The 19762-nt window shown below is 43.1% G+C and overlaps 1 long non-coding RNA gene across 2 annotated transcripts; it reads right to left on the bottom strand.

Annotated features, from left to right (window-relative positions):
* Positions 1–990: 990 nt before the first annotated feature.
* On the bottom strand, positions 991–12001 carry LOC138350754 (uncharacterized). 2 transcript variants are annotated; one of them, XR_011222253.1, is made up of 4 exons: positions 11750–12001; positions 9187–9347; positions 8621–8743; positions 991–2338 (listed from the first exon to the last, which is right to left on the bottom strand). It is a non-coding gene; the product is annotated as an uncharacterized lncRNA (long non-coding RNA). The 2 variants fall into 2 exon arrangements; XR_011222252.1 differs by having other exon boundaries at positions 8621–9347.
* Positions 12002–19762: the final 7761 nt, after the last annotated feature.

A 19762-nucleotide genomic window follows, 5' to 3' on the forward strand; every position in this document is an offset into this window, starting at 1 on the left:
ATTTATGGAGATTTTTATCTATGTGTTGTCTGTGAGTTCTTAAGTTTAGTCTCTTGTCTATGTATAGGCCAAGGACCTTTCCCTCATTTTTACTACTAATGTTCAAGATGTATGTAGTTCGACGATTTGTTTCCAAATATAATGTAATAGTCTTATCCAAGTTTAGTGTAAGTTTCTTGGTTGAAATCCATGAGTAGACTGTTCTTAACTCTTTGTTTACAAAATTATTTGAGTGAGTGGATTGTGGTTTGCAAAGATGAAGGTAATATCGTCAGCAAATAATATACAACGTTAGTTTGGTTAGGCACTGATGTAAATATGAAATAGGAGAGCTCTTACAATTTGCTGTCCTGTAAGACACAAATATTTAATGATAGAGTGGGAGAGATTATCTCACTGGTATACTTATTTGTGTCTGTTGTTGGGATATGATCGGATATAGTTCGCCTCGAATTGCATAAAGATGAAGCTTAAGGAGGAGGTTATTGTGATTTACCGTATCAAGTGTCATTCAAAGGATACTGATGAGACATATTGGAAACCTATTAGAAACAGAGTACATTCAATTAAGCAGGTTAATGATGGCATCATCCATACTCATAGGGGATCTGAAGCTAAACTGGCTGCAACTTAATATATTATTTTATTTTAATATTTTTTCAAGGTAGGAGAAGAGCTGTTTGTAAATAATCATTTCAAATATTGTTGATAATATTGATAGGTTTATATTGGTCTGTAATTGTTTATGTCAGTTGTATCATTCCAGTGTTCACGAAGGTCCCTGGGTGGAGTCTCTTAATTGTTTCAAGGGATTTTTTGTCATTCAATTAAATTATTCTTTTCATTATATCATTAATAATACATTTTCGTATATATATATATATATATATATATATATATATATATATATATATATATATATATATATATATATATATATATATTATTAAATATGACCGAACAAGTATGATTAATAATTCTAACACGAATTTTCTCAATATTTTTTATGTTTCTTTTCACTGTCGATGGTAATTGAAAAATCAATTCTCCAAAATTCATTTTTATTTCTAGTCTGACGTGACACTTGAACGCGTTTCGTAATAACTTATTACATTTTCAAAGACTTTAGTTTACACACACACAACTATAACCTGCAAACACTAAACAGAGTTCTACTATGCTATCATTTAAACAGCTTTAATCTTATATACCCGCATTTGGGTGAGGTGATATGTTACAATAGTTTTGGATGAGGTGAACAAAACTTTCAACACAAGATAGAGCAAACTTTCAACACGAGACAAAACACGGTGCAATGGGTATAAATTTGGGTAAATTAAAGGGAAGAATGGAAGAAACTGCAAAGGGCCTATAGGCCCATATTTCTTGATGCTTCTATATTAGTGCGGAGTCTTGAAGTGGGTAGAACATAGTTGTGCATTAATTGGCTGTTGATTGTTGGTGTTGACTTCTTGATGTGTAGTGCCTCGCAGATGTCAAGCCGCCTGCTATTGCTGTATCTATTGATGTTTTCTGTGTTGTTTGTTAAGCCTTCTCTGGTGATGGTCGGGTTGTGTGAAGAGATTATTTGTTCCTTAATGGAGCCCTGTTGCTTATGCATCGTTAATCGCCTGGAAAGAGATGTTGTTGTCTTGCCTATATACTGAGTTCTTTGAGGCTTATAGTCCCCAAGTGGGCATTTGAAGGCATAGACGACGTTGGTCTCTTTTAAAGCGTTCTGCTTTGTGTCTGGAGAGTTTCTCATGAGTAGGTTGGCTGTTTTTTTTGTTTTATAGTAAATCGTCAATTGTATCTTCTGATTTTTGTCTGTAGGGATAACGTTCCTATTAACAATATCTTTGAGGACCCTTTCCTCCGTTTTATGAGCTGTGGAAGAGAAGTTCCTGTAAAATAGTCTAATAGGGGGTAGAGGTGTTGTATTAGTTGTCTCTTCAGAGGTTGCATGGCGTTTCACCTTCCTTCTTATGATGTCTTCAACGAAACCATTGGAGAAGCTGTTGTTGACTAGGACCTGCCTACCCTACAGAGTTCTTCATCGATTTGCTTCCATCCTGAGCTGTGGCTGAGAGCACGGTCGACATAAGCGTTAACAACACTCCTCTTGTACCTGTCTGGGCAGTCACTGTTGGCATTGAGGCACATTCCGATGTTTGTTTCTTTAGTGTAGACTGCAGTGTGGAAACCTCCGCTCTTTTCCAGACCTCCTTACATCTAGAAAGGGCAGCTTCCCATCTTTCTCCATCTCGTAAGTGAAACGCAACACAGAATTCCGCTCAAATTCCTCCTTCAGCTCCTGCAGATGTCTGACATCAGGTACCTGTGTAAAAATGTAGTCAACATACCTGCAGTATATGGCCGGTTTCAAGTTCATGTCGACTAAGACCTTCTGTTCGATGGTACCCATGTAGAAGTTCGCAAACAGGACACCTAGGGGAGAACCCATGGCGACCCCATCAACTTGTTTATACATGTGCCCATCCGGGCTCAAGAAGGGTGCCTCCTTAGTACAAGCTTGGAGTAGTTTCCTTGGAAACTTGGTTTCCAAGCTCCACATCCTAGAAGTGACTCGAACCCATACTGCAAGGAGCACTATGCAACTGGTGTACATGAGACTTTAACCACTTGACCATCAGTGACCCTACAAACGATGATGGTAGCCGAGGCGAAATTGCCCATCATCCCGACGGCACTTTGATGGTAATCTTGGGCCTAGTTATTTAGCAAATCAACTCACTTTGAGGGGCCACGTGAGCAACACAAATGCAAGCAAGCCTGAATGGTCCCCAGGCATATATGCAACTGAAAACTCCACACCCCAGAAGTGGCTCGAACTCATACTGCCAGGAACACAAGAAGAGAACTAACCAGTTCTGTATTAAATTGCACTTTTTGTTATTTCTTAGAAAACGCGATTTAATGATGTGTTCCCGATTTACCTGTTAGACAGTCATTAGAAGGGGCGAGTCTGAACAAACAGCCGGTGTTTGCTGCTCTTCCCTCCAGTCTAACATTCCCGCACGACTAAAATTAATCCTCTGATATTATGAGCCCAAACCTGAAAAGCTGGGTTTCATTTTCTGATCCGGTAACTGAATCCCACAAATAACAGGGTTAGTTTGTGTGGCTGAGGGGCGACAGGCTGCATGCCGTCGTCCACGGGGCCAGCTTCAGGTTCCCTGACGCCACGGCCACACGCAAGCTGCCACGGCAGATTACTGAAATAAATTGAATGTAATCCGTGCCTCGCATGTCAGGGGGAAGTCACACCAGCGCGTCACTGTAAATCAAAGCGGGGCAATAAAGCGAGGTGAACCCTGCGTGTTTGTCTCATCACTCCTCGGTGATGGGTGGAGATTTGAACATCATCGATCGTTCCTTGCCGCAACTGAACACTCCTCGAGGTGGTTGTCCTCTGAGGTGGTTGTTAACCATCTCCTGTCACCACAGGAGATGGTGTGTCCTTGGCCACATCCACACACGGGCCACCTCCACCCTGGCACATTCACCCAGGCCCACGTCCACCTCTGAGTACATGCCCCAAGGGCCATCTCCACACCTGGCCACTCACCACTACCCACTCTCTCTCTCTCTCTCTCTCTCTCTGTCTCTCTCTCTCTCTCTCTCTCTCTCTCTCTCTCTCTCTCTCTCTCTCTCTCTCTCTCTCTCTCTCTCTCTCTCTCTCACTCTCTCTCTCACTCTCTCTCTCTCTCTCTCACTCTCTCTCTCTCTCTCACTCTCTCTCTCTCTCTCTCTCTCTCTCTCTCTCTCTCTCTCTCTCTCTCTCTCTCTCTCTCTCTCTCTCTCTCTCTCTCTCTCTCTCTCTCTCTCTCTCATAGGGAAAAAACATGCCAGGGAGACAAACTCGGGGAGGCAAACGCAGGGAGAGAGACATGGCAAGAACAAACCCCGAGGAAGGGGAGGGACAGGATGCCTTCATTGGGGCAACAATCGCACAAATGTGGAATGACTTCAGTGAAGGAGTGAGTGTTGTGAGGAAGACAGTAATCAACCTGCAGAATGAGCTGAAAGCAGCAAATTACGAAGTAAGAAGCATGAAAGAGAATACCCCTCAATACCAGACACAAACCATTCCTCAAGGAGATGGTAATGTTCATGTAGGTGGGACTTCTACAATTCAACCCTCATTTGCAGATTTGTTAAAAATGAGCCCTGAAGCCAGGTCTGCAGTAAGGGAAGTTGCCATGGAAGTGGCTTCTTCTCAGGAAGCAGCAAGATGTACTGGCCGGCTGATAGAGCGAAAAAGAGCAATAGTAATAGTAGACATTAAGGAACAAGCAGGGACCAATCCAGCGGATAGAAAAGACAAGGACAAAAACGATGTTAATGAGTTTCTTAAAGGGGTAAACATGGAGGGCTAACTAGAATATGGAAAAGGTTTTCAGGCTTGTACAGTACAGCAAGGACAGAGACCGAATGTTTAAGGTGGTATTCAAGAGCGAGAACACAAAAGAGGACCTGTTAGCAAGGAAGAGTGGATTAGCAAATGTACCGAAGTTCAAAAAAGTATTCCTGCAGAGGGATATGACAAGGGACTATAGAATGCGGGCAGCTGCCGCAAGGAGGGAGTGCTGGGAGAGAGAAAGGAATCAGGGAACCACAACCTCGAACCCTACAATCCCAGACGGGGAGTGAGGAACCCTCCACAAGCAGTTCAGCAGCCACAGTGAGAAAAGCATCACACCCCACCTTCCATCCAATAGACGTCCCACCTGCCCTAACCCCTATCAAGCCTACACTAGGTGCCCACCTAGGGCACCCTTTCCCCCTCCCCAGGATATCCCCTCTTCCCCACCCGCAAGCCCTCCCTTCTCCCCATGCCCTCCCTTCTCTCCCACCCCAAGCCCTCTAGTCTCCTTCACCCCCCTAAGCTCTCCATTCTCTGCCATCCCCCTAAGTCCTCTCTTCTTCCCCACTCCCCTAAGCCATCCCATCTCCCACACTCATCCAAGCCTCCCCTCTCTCATCCCCCCCCTAAGCCTCCCCTCTAACCCCACCTCAAGCCTCTCCCTCTCACCCTCCCCCTCCAAACCTTCACTTCTCTCCCATCCCTCCAAGCCCTCTCTCCTCAACCACACTCCCCGTATGGAATCCTCCCAGCCACTGTAAAATCCAGATCCCCCAGATCCCCTTTCCAAGGCCCTCCCATCCCGGAACTTCCCTGTATCCCTGCTTGAGGAGAAATCATTAGAAACTGAGGAAGGTCAGAAAAGAGTCAGTTTCAAGGTGATGTACTCGAACATAGATAAGATTACAAGCAAGGCAAGTGAACTGAGGAAAAGAGCACAAGAGGTGAACCCAGAGGTAATCGGACGCACAGAAACGAAGCTCTCAGGAATCATACCGAATGCAGTGTTTCCCCAGGACTACACAGTAATAAGGAAAGAGAGGAAAGGAAGGGGAGGAGGCAGAGTGGCCCTACTAATGTGAAAGGAATGGAGTTTTAAGGAGATGGCTATCCCAGGTTGCGAGGGATTCAGAGACTACATAACAGACACCATGACAATGGGAGGACCAAAAATAATAGTAGCAGTAAAATATAATTCTCAACCAAATGACAGAAGACTCAGTCAAGAGTATAACAACAACAACATGGCAGTTAACACTATAATTGAGAGGGCAGCCTTTGCTGCCTGAAAAAATAAATCCCATCTGCTCACCATGGGCGACTTCAATCACGGGAGGATAGACTGGGAAAACAAGGAACCACATGGAGAAGAGGATACATTAAGAGCTAAACTACTGGAGGTGGTGACAAGAAACTACTTAAGCCAGCATATCAGGGAACCCACAAGAATGAGAGGAAACGATGAACAAGCGAGACTCGACCTAGTCTTCACTCTGACATAAAGGAAATCAATTTCGGGGCCCCAGTAGGAATGAGCGACCATAGTGTACTGACGTTTGAGTAGCTGGTTGAAGAAGGGTTATTGAACTCGAAGACGGAAACTGAACAAAAAATAGCTGGCATTCCGAAAGGGAAATAAGGAGGAGATAAGGAAATTCCTAATAGATATAACATGGGAAACAGAGCTCAGGGGAAAGACGGCTCAAGACATGATGGACTACATCACACAGAAGTGCAAGGACGCAGCAGACCCGTTTGTCCCAGTCCAAAAGGAAAACAACGAAATGCAGATGAGAAACCCATGGTTTAATCGGAGATGTACGCTAGCTAAGCAGCAAAGTAAAAGGGCGTGGAGAAACAATAGAAATAACAAGACACTGGAGAGCAGAGAAAGATACCAGAGTGCCAGGAATGAATATGTCAGGTTGAGAAGAGAGGCAGAAAGACAATACGAAAATGACATCGCAAGCAAGGCAAAGACTCAACCTAAATTGCTGTACAGCCACATCAGGAGAAAAACATCAGTAAAGGAACAGGTAATGAATATAAGGATAGGGGCAGAAGGACTCACTACAAACGACAAGGAAGTGTGTGAGGAACTGAATAAGAAATTCCAGGAGGTCTTCAAATTGAAGCAAAGAGAGATTCCAGAGATAAGAGAGGGAATAGTTAACCAGGAACCACTAGAAGAGTTTGAGATTACCAGTGAGGAAATAAAGAAGTGTTTACTAGAGTTGGATGTGTCAAAAGCTATAGGCCCGGATGGAATCTCCCTTTGGATATTAAGGGAAGGAGCATAAGCACTGTGCCTGCCACTCTCCACAGTGTATAACAAATCACTCGAAACAGGGGAACTGCCAGAAATTTGGAAGGCAGGTAATGTAGTTCCAATATACAAGAAAGGGGTTAGGCAGGAGGCACTGAACTACAGGACAGTGTCCCTAACCTGCATACCATGCAAGCTGATGGAGAAGATTGTGCGAAGAAAGCTAGTGGAACATCTGGAGCGAAAGAACTTTGTAACACAGCATCAACATGGGTTCAGGGATGGCAAGTTCTTCCTCACAAGGCTAATTGAATTCTATGACCAGGCAACAAAAATCAGGCAAGAAAGAGAAGGATGGGCAGACTGCATATTTTTGGATTGTCAAAAAGCCTTTGATACAGTACCACACAAGAGGCTAGTGCGAAAGCTGGAGATGCAGGCTGGAGTGAAAGGGAAGGTACTCCATTGGATAAGGGAGTACCTAAGTAACAGATGACAACGAGTCACTGTGAGGGATGAAGTCTCGGATTGGTGTGACGTCACAAGTGGAGTCCCGCAGGGGTCAGTCCTTGGGCCTATACTGTTTCTGATATATGTAAATGATCTCCCAGAGGGTATAGAATCGTTTCTCTCAATGTTTGCTGATGATGCAAATGTTATGAGGGGGATTGAAACAGAGGATGATAGTAGGAGGCTACAGGACGACCTAGACAGACTGAATGAACGGTCCAACAAATGGCTGTTAAAGTTTAACCCGAGTAAATGCAAAGTAATGAAACTAGGCGGTGGAAACAGGAGGCCAGACACAAGATACACAATAGGAGATGAAGTACTTAATGAAACGGAAAGAGAGAACTATCTAGGAATTGATATCACACCAAACCCACATAAAACTTCCTGAAGCCCACATAAAAAGAATTACGTCTGCAGCATATGCGAGGCTGGCTAACATCAGAACAGCCTTCAGGAACCTGTGTAAGGAATCATTTAGAATATTGTACACCACATACGTACGACCAATCCTGGAGTATGCGGCCCCAGCATGGAGCCCGTACCTTGTCAAGCACAAGACGAAGCTGGAAAAAGTTCAAAGGAATGCCACTAGACTGGTCCCAGAACTAAGAGGCATGAGTTACGAGGAAAGGCTGCGGGAAATGCACCTTACGACACTGGAAGACAGAAGAGTGAGGGGAGACATGATCACTACCTACAAAATCCTCAGGGGAATTGACAGGGTAGACAAGGATAAACTATTCAACACTGGAGGTACGCGAACAATGGGACACAGGTGGAAACTGAGTACCCAAATGAGCCACAGGGAAGTTTGAAAGAACTTTTTCAGTGTCTGAGTAGTTAACAGGTGGAATGCATTAGGCAGAGATGTGGTGGAGGCTGACTCCATACACAGTTTTAAATGTAGATATGATAGAACCCAGTAGGCTCAGGAATCTGTACACCTGTTGATAGACAGTGGAGAGGCGGGCCCAAAGAGCCAAAGCTCAACCCCCGCAAGCACAATTAGGTGAGTATAATTAGGTGAGTACACACAGGCCTGGTAGCCTGGTGGATAGCTCGCAGAACTCGTAAATCTGTGGCGTGGGTTCGATTCCTGCACTAGGCAGAAACAAATGGGCAAAGTTTCTTTCACCCTGAATGCCCCTGTTACCTAGCAGTAAATAGTTACCTAGCAGTTAGTCAGCTGTCACATGCTGCTTCCTGGGGTGTGTGTGTGCTGTGGAGAAAAAAAATAGTAGTTAGTAACAGTTGATTGACAGCTGAGAGGCGGGCCGAAAGAGCAGAGCTCAACCCCCGTAAGAACAATTAGGTGAATACACACACACACACACACACACTGGAATCAGGAATCTGTACACCAGTTGATTGACAGTTGAGAGGCGGGACCAAAGAGCCAAAGCTCAACCCCCGCAAGCACAAATAGGTGAGTACAAATAGGTGAGTACACTCACGAGTAGACAACGCTTGGTGGTTGTATCCCAAAGGGCCTGGGTTCGATTCTCGGCAGATGCAGAAACAAATGGGCAATGTTTCTCTCCCCTGATGCCTCTTTTTACCAGAGAGTAAATAGCGACCTGAGAGTGGGAAAGATCATATGGTTTGCTTCCTGGGGATGTATGCATGTATGTACGTATGTATGTATGTATGTATGTATGTATGTATGTATGTATGTATGTATGTATGTATGTATGTATGTATGTATATATGTATGTATGTATGTACGTATGTATGTATGTATGTATGTATGTATGTATGTATGTATGTACGTATGTATGTATGTATGTATGTATGTATGTATGTATGTATGTATGCATGTATGTACGTATGTATGTATGTATGTATGTATGTATGTATGTATGTATGTATGTATGTATGTATGTATGTATGTATGTGTGTGTTTGTGTTTTAGAGAGAAATATATTTAGCAGATATGATAAAGTTGATAGGTAAAGAGGTTGGGACCCAAGAGCTAACAGCTCGATCCTGCAGGCACAAACATCAAATAGTAAATACTCACACATACACGCACACACACATCGGCTCAGGAATCTGTACACCAGTTGATTGACAGTTGAGAGGCGGGACCAAAGGGCCAGAGCTCAACCCACGCAAACACAACTAGGTGAGTACATATTGCAGGTTATGTGTACAGGGGACGGAGGAGGAAGATCTCACATACTGTACAGGATAAATGGCAGGCCAGTTGTGAAAAGAGACACAAGAGAAAGACACGGGCACAAGAGAAAGACACGGACACAAGAGAAAGACACGGACACAAGAGAAAGACACGGACACAAGAGAAAGACACGGACACAAGAGAAAGACACGGACACAAGAGAAAGATACGGACACAAGAGAATGACACGGACACAAGAGAAAGACACGGACACAACAGAATGACACGGACACAAGAGAAAGACACGGACACAAGAGAAAGACACGGACACAAGAGAATGACACGGACACAAGAGAATGACACGGACACAAGAGAATGACACAGACACAAGAGAATGACACGGACACAACAGAATGACACGGACACAAGAGAAAGACACGGACACAAGAGAATGACACAGACACAAGAGAATGACACGGACACAAGAGAATGACACGGACACAAGAGAATGACACGGACACAAGAGAAAGACACGGACACAAGAGAAAGACACGGACACAAGAGAAAGACACGGACACAAGAGAAAGACACGGACACAAGAGAAAGACACGGACACAAGAGAATGACACGGACACAAGAGAAAGACACGGACACAAGAGAATGACACAGACACAAGAGAATGACACGGACACAACAGAATGACACGGACACAAGAGAATGACACGGACACAAGAGAATGACACGGACACAAGAGAATGACACAGACACAAGAGAATGACACGGACACAACAGAATGACACGGACACAAGAGAATGACACAGACACAAGAGAAAGACACGGACACAAGAGAATGACACGGACACAACAGAATGACACGGACACAAGAGAATGACACGGACACAACAGAATGACACGGACACAAGAGAATGACACAGACACAAGAGAAAGACACGGACACAAGAGAATGACACGGACACAAGAGAAAGACACGGACACAAGAGAATGACACAGACACAAGAGAATGACACGGACACAACAGAATGACACGGACACAAGAGAAAGACACGGACACAAGAGAAAGACACGGACACAAGAGAAAGACACGGACACAAGAGAATGACACGGACACAAGAGAAAGACACGGACACAAGAGAATGACACGGACACAAGAGAAAGACACGGACACAAGAGAAAGACACGGACACAAGAGAATGACACGGACACGAGAGAAAGACACGGACACAAGAGAAAGACACGGACACAAGAGAAAGACACGGACACAAGAAAATGACACGGACACAAGAGAAAGACACGGACACAAGAGAAAGACACGGGCACAACAGAATGACACGGGCACAACAGAATGACACGGACACAAGAGAAAGACACGGACACAAGAGAAAGACTCGGACACAAGAGAAAGACACGGACACAAGAGAAAGACACGGACACAAGAGAATGACACGGACACAAGAGAAAGACACGGACACAAGAGAAAGACACGGACACAAGAGAAAGACACGGACACAAGAGAAAGACACGGACACAAGAGAAAGACACGGACACAAGAGAATGACACGGACATAAGATCTTACACAAAGTATCACACATGTGGGGAAATCTGGCTCTAGTTTGATAATAATAAAATGTTAAATTTTATGAATAAAAGATAATGATTAATTCTAAGATAGCTCGAAGGACCAGAATGCGTTATTAAATGAGAAAATCAGTGGCTTATAGATCTATGATTATGTGTGTATATCACGAAAATAAACACGTGATTAAGAATGTGACAATGTCAGACCACGGAGGAAAATGAAACAGGAAAATTTCCTTAAGTACTTTCGTATATTAAATACATCTTCAGAAGGAAATGAAGGAAATTTCCTTCTGAAGATGTATTTAATATACGAAAGTACTTAAGGAAATTTTCCTGTTTCATTTTCCATCTGTGATTATATATGAGTAAATTATATATAAGCAATGACTGTAAATTATACAATTCTAGAGCCAGTCTCCCATGACACATTTTGGGGGGTCTTCTATAAGATTAGTCTATGTGTAACATATATTACGTAATAATAATAATAATGATAATATGCACACACATAGATAATGAGAAAAATATATAATGCAAGAAATACTACTTCAAAATAAAGATTAATAATTAATAAATGCAATATAGTATATATGGACTCTGAATAATAAGGTACTATCTACAATGAAAACTGATTAAATCTCAGCTGTGACAGAGGGACGTGGATGTAGTCCACTGTACAACAGTTTGAGATAGCGATACTTGGAACACGTGAGGGTGTGGCGTTTACACGCTTCCTCAGTGGTGTTGCACCACGCTGCAATAATGACATTCCATAATTTCCACTCCAAACTAGTATTCACACACATAGATAAAGAGAAGATAATGTAATATCTAAATGTTTGGAGGGAAATGAGCTGCACTTACATGGGGATATTGCGGGCTGGGATATTTTTATCGCCTGCAGCATAACGACATGGCACCTATATTATTTATTAGTTATCATCTGAGCTCAAATACAACTAAAAAAGGATAAAAATGCCTGCCGAACTGGTGTCCGTGATTCTGGTAAGCTGCGTCCTCAATGTGAAGCCCGCTGTGGTACGGATGCTTGCAGAAATATGAGATTTGTTGGGACCGCTTCGGAGCACCGCACTGCCAGCTGATCTAATATGGCGGGAGTCCTCTCTCCTTCCTGCCCGAAAGTCGCGCATGCGCATTAGCTCCCAGTAGGGTCTCGAACATAAATTATATTGATTTATTAAAGCTAAATAGGGAAGGAAGTGTTTATGAATACTATTGATAGTTCAATTGAATACTTTATGTGGTGATGTTTGATTCTCACAGTGCAGGTCAGTTAATGTAGACTGCACAAATAAAACAAGGCTCGTTTGGAGGTGGAAATGGTTATAGATTATGATATTATTTACTAGAACAGCGATCAAGTTGGGTAAAGGAATTCCATTAAACTGTTGTATACTAAAAATAAACCTATTACTAAATAATTATTCCTAATAAAAGTAAGTAAATGGTTGAACTTCTATTAGATCTAAAGATATGTGGAAACTTATTCTCCGTGAGTGGCTGACGCAACACTGCACAATTCTAGGAGAAATTACATGATGTTCCACATCCTAATGCAATGAATTCTATGATACTAAACTGCGTATTAGTAGTGGTAGTTAATTATTACGCTTAATACAGGAAATAGATCTCATTGTACTAAGAATTAGTAAATGAGTATCAAATGAGTTTGAAGCCTAATACAGGAAATAGATCTCATTGTACTAAGAATTAGTAAATGAGTATCAAATGAGATTGAAGCCTAATACAGGAAATACATCCTATTGTGTTAGGGATGAGAATAACTGTTGGGAATTTCCAAGAACACAGAAGCACAATAACAAGAGCGGCATATGAAGGAAGACTGAGGAAACTGAGCCTCAATTCACTAGTTGAAAAAAGGAATAGAGCAGACATGATGACGACATACAAGATACCAAAGAAAACGTAGATAGTCAAAATTCAAAGTAGAGAACAGTGGAGGACATATTTGGACTCTGGAATCACATATGAGTGACAGACATGTCAGGAAAGAACTTTATCAGTCAAAGAGCCGCAATTAAACGAAACGGACTTACAATAATAATAATAATTTATTGTATCGAGGGACAGGAAGCCAGAGTGTATTCATACACGTTAGGCTTAATCCGAGGTCAACCCCCCCCCCCTTCCGACCAATTCCAAGGTCGGATTACTCACCCCGCCCGGGATGTAGCCCCACAACAAGCCAACTAACTCCTGGGTACCTACATACTACTATGTGAACTCGAATCACCATAAGGTAATTGGAAACGCGTCCAATCATTTCTGTCCCGCCCGGGATTCGAATCCGGAATTCTCGATTCTGAGTCGAGAACGGCCTCGCCTGAACTACCGGGAGTCTGCATGAAGAAGTTGACGAAGACAATTCCATCCCCAACTTTAACTGTAAATCTGATAAGCAAAAACAATGAAAAGAGAGTCACTGCATTCAACTAGTGATGGTGGAGAGGCGGGGCTTAAGAACTGATAATCGGCCCTGTAAGCACAACTAGGTGAGTACAACAAGGTGAGTACAACTCGGTGAGCACAACTGGGCGATAACAAATAGGTGAGTACAACAAGGTGAGTACAACTCGGTGAGCACAACTGGGCGATAACAAATAGGTGAGTACAAATAGGTGAGTACAACTCGGTGAGCACAACTAGGTGAGTACAACTAGGTGAGTACAACTAGGTGAGTACAACTGGGTGAGCACAACTGGGTGAGAACAAATAGGTGAGTACAACTAGGTGAGTACAACTAGGTGAGTACAACTAGGTGAGCACAACTAGGTGAGCACAACTAGGTGAGCACAACTAGGTGAGTACAACTAGGTGAGTACAACTAGGTGAGCACAACTAGGTGAGCACAACTAGGTGAGTACAACTAGGTGAGCACAACTAGGTAAGCACAACTAGGTGATTACAACTAGGTGAGTACAATTAGGTGAGCACAACTAGGTGAGCAGAACTGGGTGAACACAACTAGGTGAGTACAACTAGGTGAGCACAACTAGGTGAGCAGAACTGGGTGAACACAACTAGGTGAGCACAACTAGGTGAGCAGAACTGGGTGAACACAACTAGGTGAGTACAACTAGGTGAGTACAACTAGGTGAGCACAACTAGGTGAGCACAACTAGGTGAGTACAACTAGGTGAGCACAACTAGGTAAGCACAACTAGGTGATTACAACTAGGTGAGTACAACTAGGTGAGCACAACTAGGTGAGCACAACTAGGTGAGCAGAACTGGGTGAACACAACTAGGTGAGTACAACTAAGTGAGTACAACTAGGTGAGTACAACTGGGTGAGCACAACTGGGTGAGAACAAATAGGTGAGTACAACTAGGTGAGTACAACTAGGTGAGTACAACTAGGTGAGCACAACTAGGTGAGCACAACTAGGTGAGCACAACTAGGTGAGTACAACTAGGTGAGTACAACTAGGTGAGCACAACTAGGTGAGCACAACTAGGTGAGTACAACTAGGTGAGCACAACTAGGTAAGCACAACTAGGTGATTACAACTAGGTGAGTACAACTAGGTGAGCACAACTAGGTGAGCAGAACTGGGTGAACACAACTAGGTGAGTACAACTAGGTGAGCACAACTAGGTGAGCAGAACTGGGTGAACACAACTAGGTGAGCACAACTAGGTGAGCAGAACTGGGTGAACACAACTAGGTGAGTACAACTAGGTGAGTACAACTAGGTGAGCACAACTAGGTGAGCACAACTAGGTGAGTACAACTAGGTGAGCACAACTAGGTAAGCACAACTAGGTGATTACAACTAGGTGAGTACAACTAGCTGAGCACAACTAGGTGAGCACAACTAGGTGAGCAGAACTGGGTGAACACAACTAGGTGAGTACAACTAGGTGAGCACAACTAGGTGAGCACAACTAGGTGAGCACAACTAGGTGAGTACAACTAGGTGAGCACAACTAGGTAAGCACAACTAGGTGATTACAACTAGGTGAGTACAACTAGGTGAGCACAACTAGGTAAGCACAACTAGGTGATTACAACTAGGTGAGTACAACTAGGTGAGCACAACTAGGTAAGCACAACTAGGTGATTACAACTAGGTGAGTACAACTAGGTGAGCACAACTAGGTGAGCTGAACTGGGTGAACACAACTAGGTGAGCACAACTAGGTGAGCAGAACTGGGTGAACACAACTAGGTGAGCACAACTAGGTGAGCAGAACTGGGTGAACACAACTAGGTGAGCACAACTAGGTGAGCAGAACTGGGTGAACACAACTTGGTGAGCAAAAATACTGGGAAAATGCCATATTTCAGAGTACCTCACAGGAATAATACAGAGGGTCATAGTGAAATGGGAAGAATGTGAACGGTGAGAGGTCATGGGTGGAGTGCTTCATGGGTCTATTACCTGGACCCATATCGTTCCTAACATACGTGAATGACTTCGAAGAGTCAAGGCAGCTCACATCATAGCCATCAGCTCCACCAACGAAGACCTCTGGCCAGCCCACAGCCCTCCGAACTCAGCCCTCAGGGCAGCCCACACCTCCGCCACCTAAGCCTTCAGGGAAGCCAACGGTCACACCTTCTCACACATCTACTGCTTAGGAAGTGATGTTGTGGAGGAAGACTCCATACACAGTTTTAAGTGTAGATATGATACAGCTTAATAGGTTCAGGAACCTGTACATCAGTTGATTGGCAGTTGAGAGGCGAGACCAAAGAGCTCAAACCCCGCAAGCACAACTAGGTGAGTACAACTAGGTGAGCACACCTAACTCATCTATATCCTTAATTAATAAGCCAACATCACTAACTAGGCCCAATCGTCTCACACTGTAGTAGAGAGTAATTGGAATGAGCTGAAAAGGGTGGTACTTGAGGTTAACTTCAAACGTTGCTTAAACGGCATGAATGGTAAACTGGACGAGATTCGAGAGTGGAGACTGGCAGGCCGGAGGCCAGGAACTGAAGCCCTCCTTTCAACGACAAAGATTACGTAGCTGTTAAGTGTATATATATATAAAGCTGCTGTCTGAAAAGTAAGCTGGGGACGGCTCATTTGGACGTGTTTGTTGTGGAAAACATCACTCGACTCGAGCTGTCCAGCCACAATGGTGAGTGGCCTGGGTGCGGCGCCTCCATCCAGCTGATAGGATTCACGCGGCCAATGATGTGAATGCGGAGGCAGGCGCGGCGGGCATCCTTCACGCCCTGAAGCGTCCTCAGCGGCCCCGCGAGTGTCTTATCTCTGCCTCAGCCACGCCAAGACCTCGCCCTTGTCGGCTCAAGGACTCTGGGGAAGGAGGCACTGGAGGGGGCCAGGAGGGGAAGCTGAGGCGCCGGTGGGGTGGAGGGGTTGGTTTGGCGCCTTATTATGTATGTGAGGCGCCGGAAAGGAGAGGAAATTGAAACTGAAATTGAAATAAGTTTATTGAGGTATGAATACACATAAAGGGATGAGGTAGCTCACGCTATTCTCACCCGGGTCAGTACAACGTGTTCATATATATTATATATAGAGACACACATCACGAACAATCAACATATTACGGAACATTCTGAATGATAAACACAAACATTTCTTCCTTGACGCATGAAAGGAAGAGGGGGTGGACCCAAGTTCGGGTGAGGGGATTATCCACCCTGTGTCCTCTGGGAATAAGAGCGCGATCCGTGTTTATCTGAGGTCAGTGTTTTCTGTTATATATAAGGCTAATAAAAACTAAATTCTTCAAACGAATGTTTTGTTTATAAAGTACTGTTCTTAAAACATAAATAAAGGATATATAAAATAAATCATGGCATTACAAAATCTACTGGATATTGCCTTCCTTTGATAAAAATAACTTCGATAATCTGCGTTCTGATATTTTTTGTTTATAATAATATCTTTATTGACAAAACTGTATGAATCCAAGTAGAACTTTAAGGTTGTAAGCCTGAAAGTGACCACTAAAACACATATATACCCATTGTACCATTCGTGACAGTAAGCTATAAAGTGAAGTTAAACAGTTGTCTGCATATTGACTTCTGCCCAGGAATGTGGTTCAGAAATACTATCACGACATTGTACTCACTTTATATTGCAAAAAAGTCTCAACATAGATCTCGAATAAGGCGTAGATCTATTACTATCTATTAGGCAATACTGTATAATACAGTTCATTGTAGTTAGGATTTAATGTCTTTATTTGACTATATGATCACACACAAATGGTCAACAATGTATTTCAAGAAGATCCTGGCATTGATGTACACTCGACATCACCAAGAGCATTGATGTACACTGGACATCACCAGAGCATTGATGTACACTCAACATCTGTGGGAACCGACCTGTGAGATTTATATTTATTTAATTTATATGAATTTATATTTACGTTAATTTATATACTTCGATAGCAATTTGTATAATGATAAGTGGACTGTATTTCTCCAATAATCTCAATCTCACAAATCGATCCTCTACACATTAGGGGGGTTTATATTAATTAAATTTATATGCAGCCAATCAAACTACAGTAATAGACTACATACATTGAAGAGGTTCCTTATCTTATAGTACAGCAGGTTAGTCCACCAGGTATAACTAGGGTGTAGACACCAAATTATCCTCTTTGAGGTAGCTTCCATCACCCAGTAACTGGTGCACAAAGTCTTGCTTCCTCGTCTTGACCTGTCAAAAGGGCGCTAGCTGTAAAGCCAGATACCTATATATGACAAGCTATATCAGAGAAAACACTGTACATGGAACCTTAAAGACCTGGCTTAATTACCTTTAGTTTGAGGCTATCTCGTGCTCTAACCGGAAAACCCTACCCAATGACATTAATGGCCACTAATGATAGATAATGGGTTTCGGAAAGAACACTTAACTTGATTTGTTGACAGCGTGTTGAAGATGGTACACCTTTGGTTTCCATAACACTACGTCCAAGTAAAATTAACAGGAGCCGAATTTGCTCCCGTGAGCCTCTGGTCTAGTATAAACAATGGCAATGTCTAACACTCCATACTATTGACGCTACTGGCCGACATTGTCCAGATATGATAGGAGCCGAATTTGCTCCACACGTCTCGGAGGTGACACAATAATGGCTGCCCCTCCTTCCTCACTCTGACGCCTAGCTTACATTGTCCAGATGTCAATAAGTGATAGAAGGGTCACATTTACTCTACTTTAATACTGATAATTAAGTTAATTTATATGAGATGTTTTATGATGGTAAAGTCCAAAGACTAATGTATTTAAGAATAATTCCCAGCAGAATAGCTGGTGAATTTATAATGGTACGTGGTGATGATATCCCGTTTTCTATAGACGGTAATTCCACTACAAGTTACGTTTTCTATGGGTAACTTGTTGGTAATACAGCAGCAATTATTATCTGTCTGTATGATATATTAAATGGTGTCGGATTTTCCGACAACATCACCAAGAGCATTGATGTACACTGGACCTCACCAGAGCATTGATGTACACTGGACATCACCAAGAGCATTGATGTACACTCGACATCACCAAGAGCATTGATGTACACTCAACATCACCAAGAACATTGATGTACACTGGACATCACCAGAGCATTGATGTACACTGGACATCACCAGGAGCATTGATGTACACTGGACATCACCAGGAGCATTGATGTACACTGGACATCACCAGGAGCATTGATGTACATTGGACATCACCAGAGCATTGATGTACACTGGACATCACCAAGAGCATTGATGTACACTCGACATCACCAAGAGCATTGATGTACACTGGACATCACCAGGAGCATTGATGTACACTGGACATCACCAGGAGCATTGATGTACACTGGACATCACCAGGAGCATTGATGTACATTGGACATCACCAGAGCATTGATGTACACTGGACATCACCAAGAGCATTGATGTACACTCGACATCACCAAGAGCATTGATGTACACTGGACATCACCATGGAGCATTGATGCACACTGGACATCACCAGGAGCATTGATGTACACTGGACATCACCAGGAGCATTGATGTACACTGGACATCACCAGAGCACTGACGTACACTGGACATCACCAGGAGCATTGATGTACATTGGACATCACCAGGAGCATTGATGTGCACTGGACATCACCAGAGCATTGATGAACACTGGACATCACCAGAAGCATTGATGTACACTGGACATCACCAGAGCATTGATGTACACTGGACATCACCAGAGCATTGATGTACACTGTACATCACCAGAGCACTGACGTACACTGGACATCACCAAGAGCATTGACGTACACTGGACATCACCAGAGCATTGATGTACACTGTACATCACCAAGAGCATTGATGTACACTGTACATCACCAAGAGCATTGATGTACACTGGACATCACCAGAGCATTGACGTACACTGGACATCACCAGAGCATTGATGTACACTGGATATCACCAGGGCATTGACGTACACTGGACATCACCAGAGCACTGACGTACACTGGACATCACCAGAGCATTGATGTACACTGGACATCACCAAGAGCAGCGAGTCGAGTATTTACGTGGCCGTTACATATCATAGTCGTGTTTTCTGAAAACTTTGGTAATATATATCTGCTTGGGATGCATTACGGAGTGCACATAAATTTGATGTTCACTATATGTATATCATTTTATGTGCAATAAGTTTATATGTATGTATATATATATATATATATATATATATATATATATATATATATATATATATATATATATATATATATATATATATATATATATATATATATATATATATATATATGTGACTGAAAACTCACACCCCAGAAGTGACTCGAACCCATACTCCCAGGAGCAACACAACT

This window comes from Procambarus clarkii, chromosome 47 (assembly GCF_040958095.1).
Source record: "Procambarus clarkii isolate CNS0578487 chromosome 47, FALCON_Pclarkii_2.0, whole genome shotgun sequence".
Taxonomy (NCBI): Eukaryota; Metazoa; Arthropoda; class Malacostraca; order Decapoda; family Cambaridae; genus Procambarus; species Procambarus clarkii.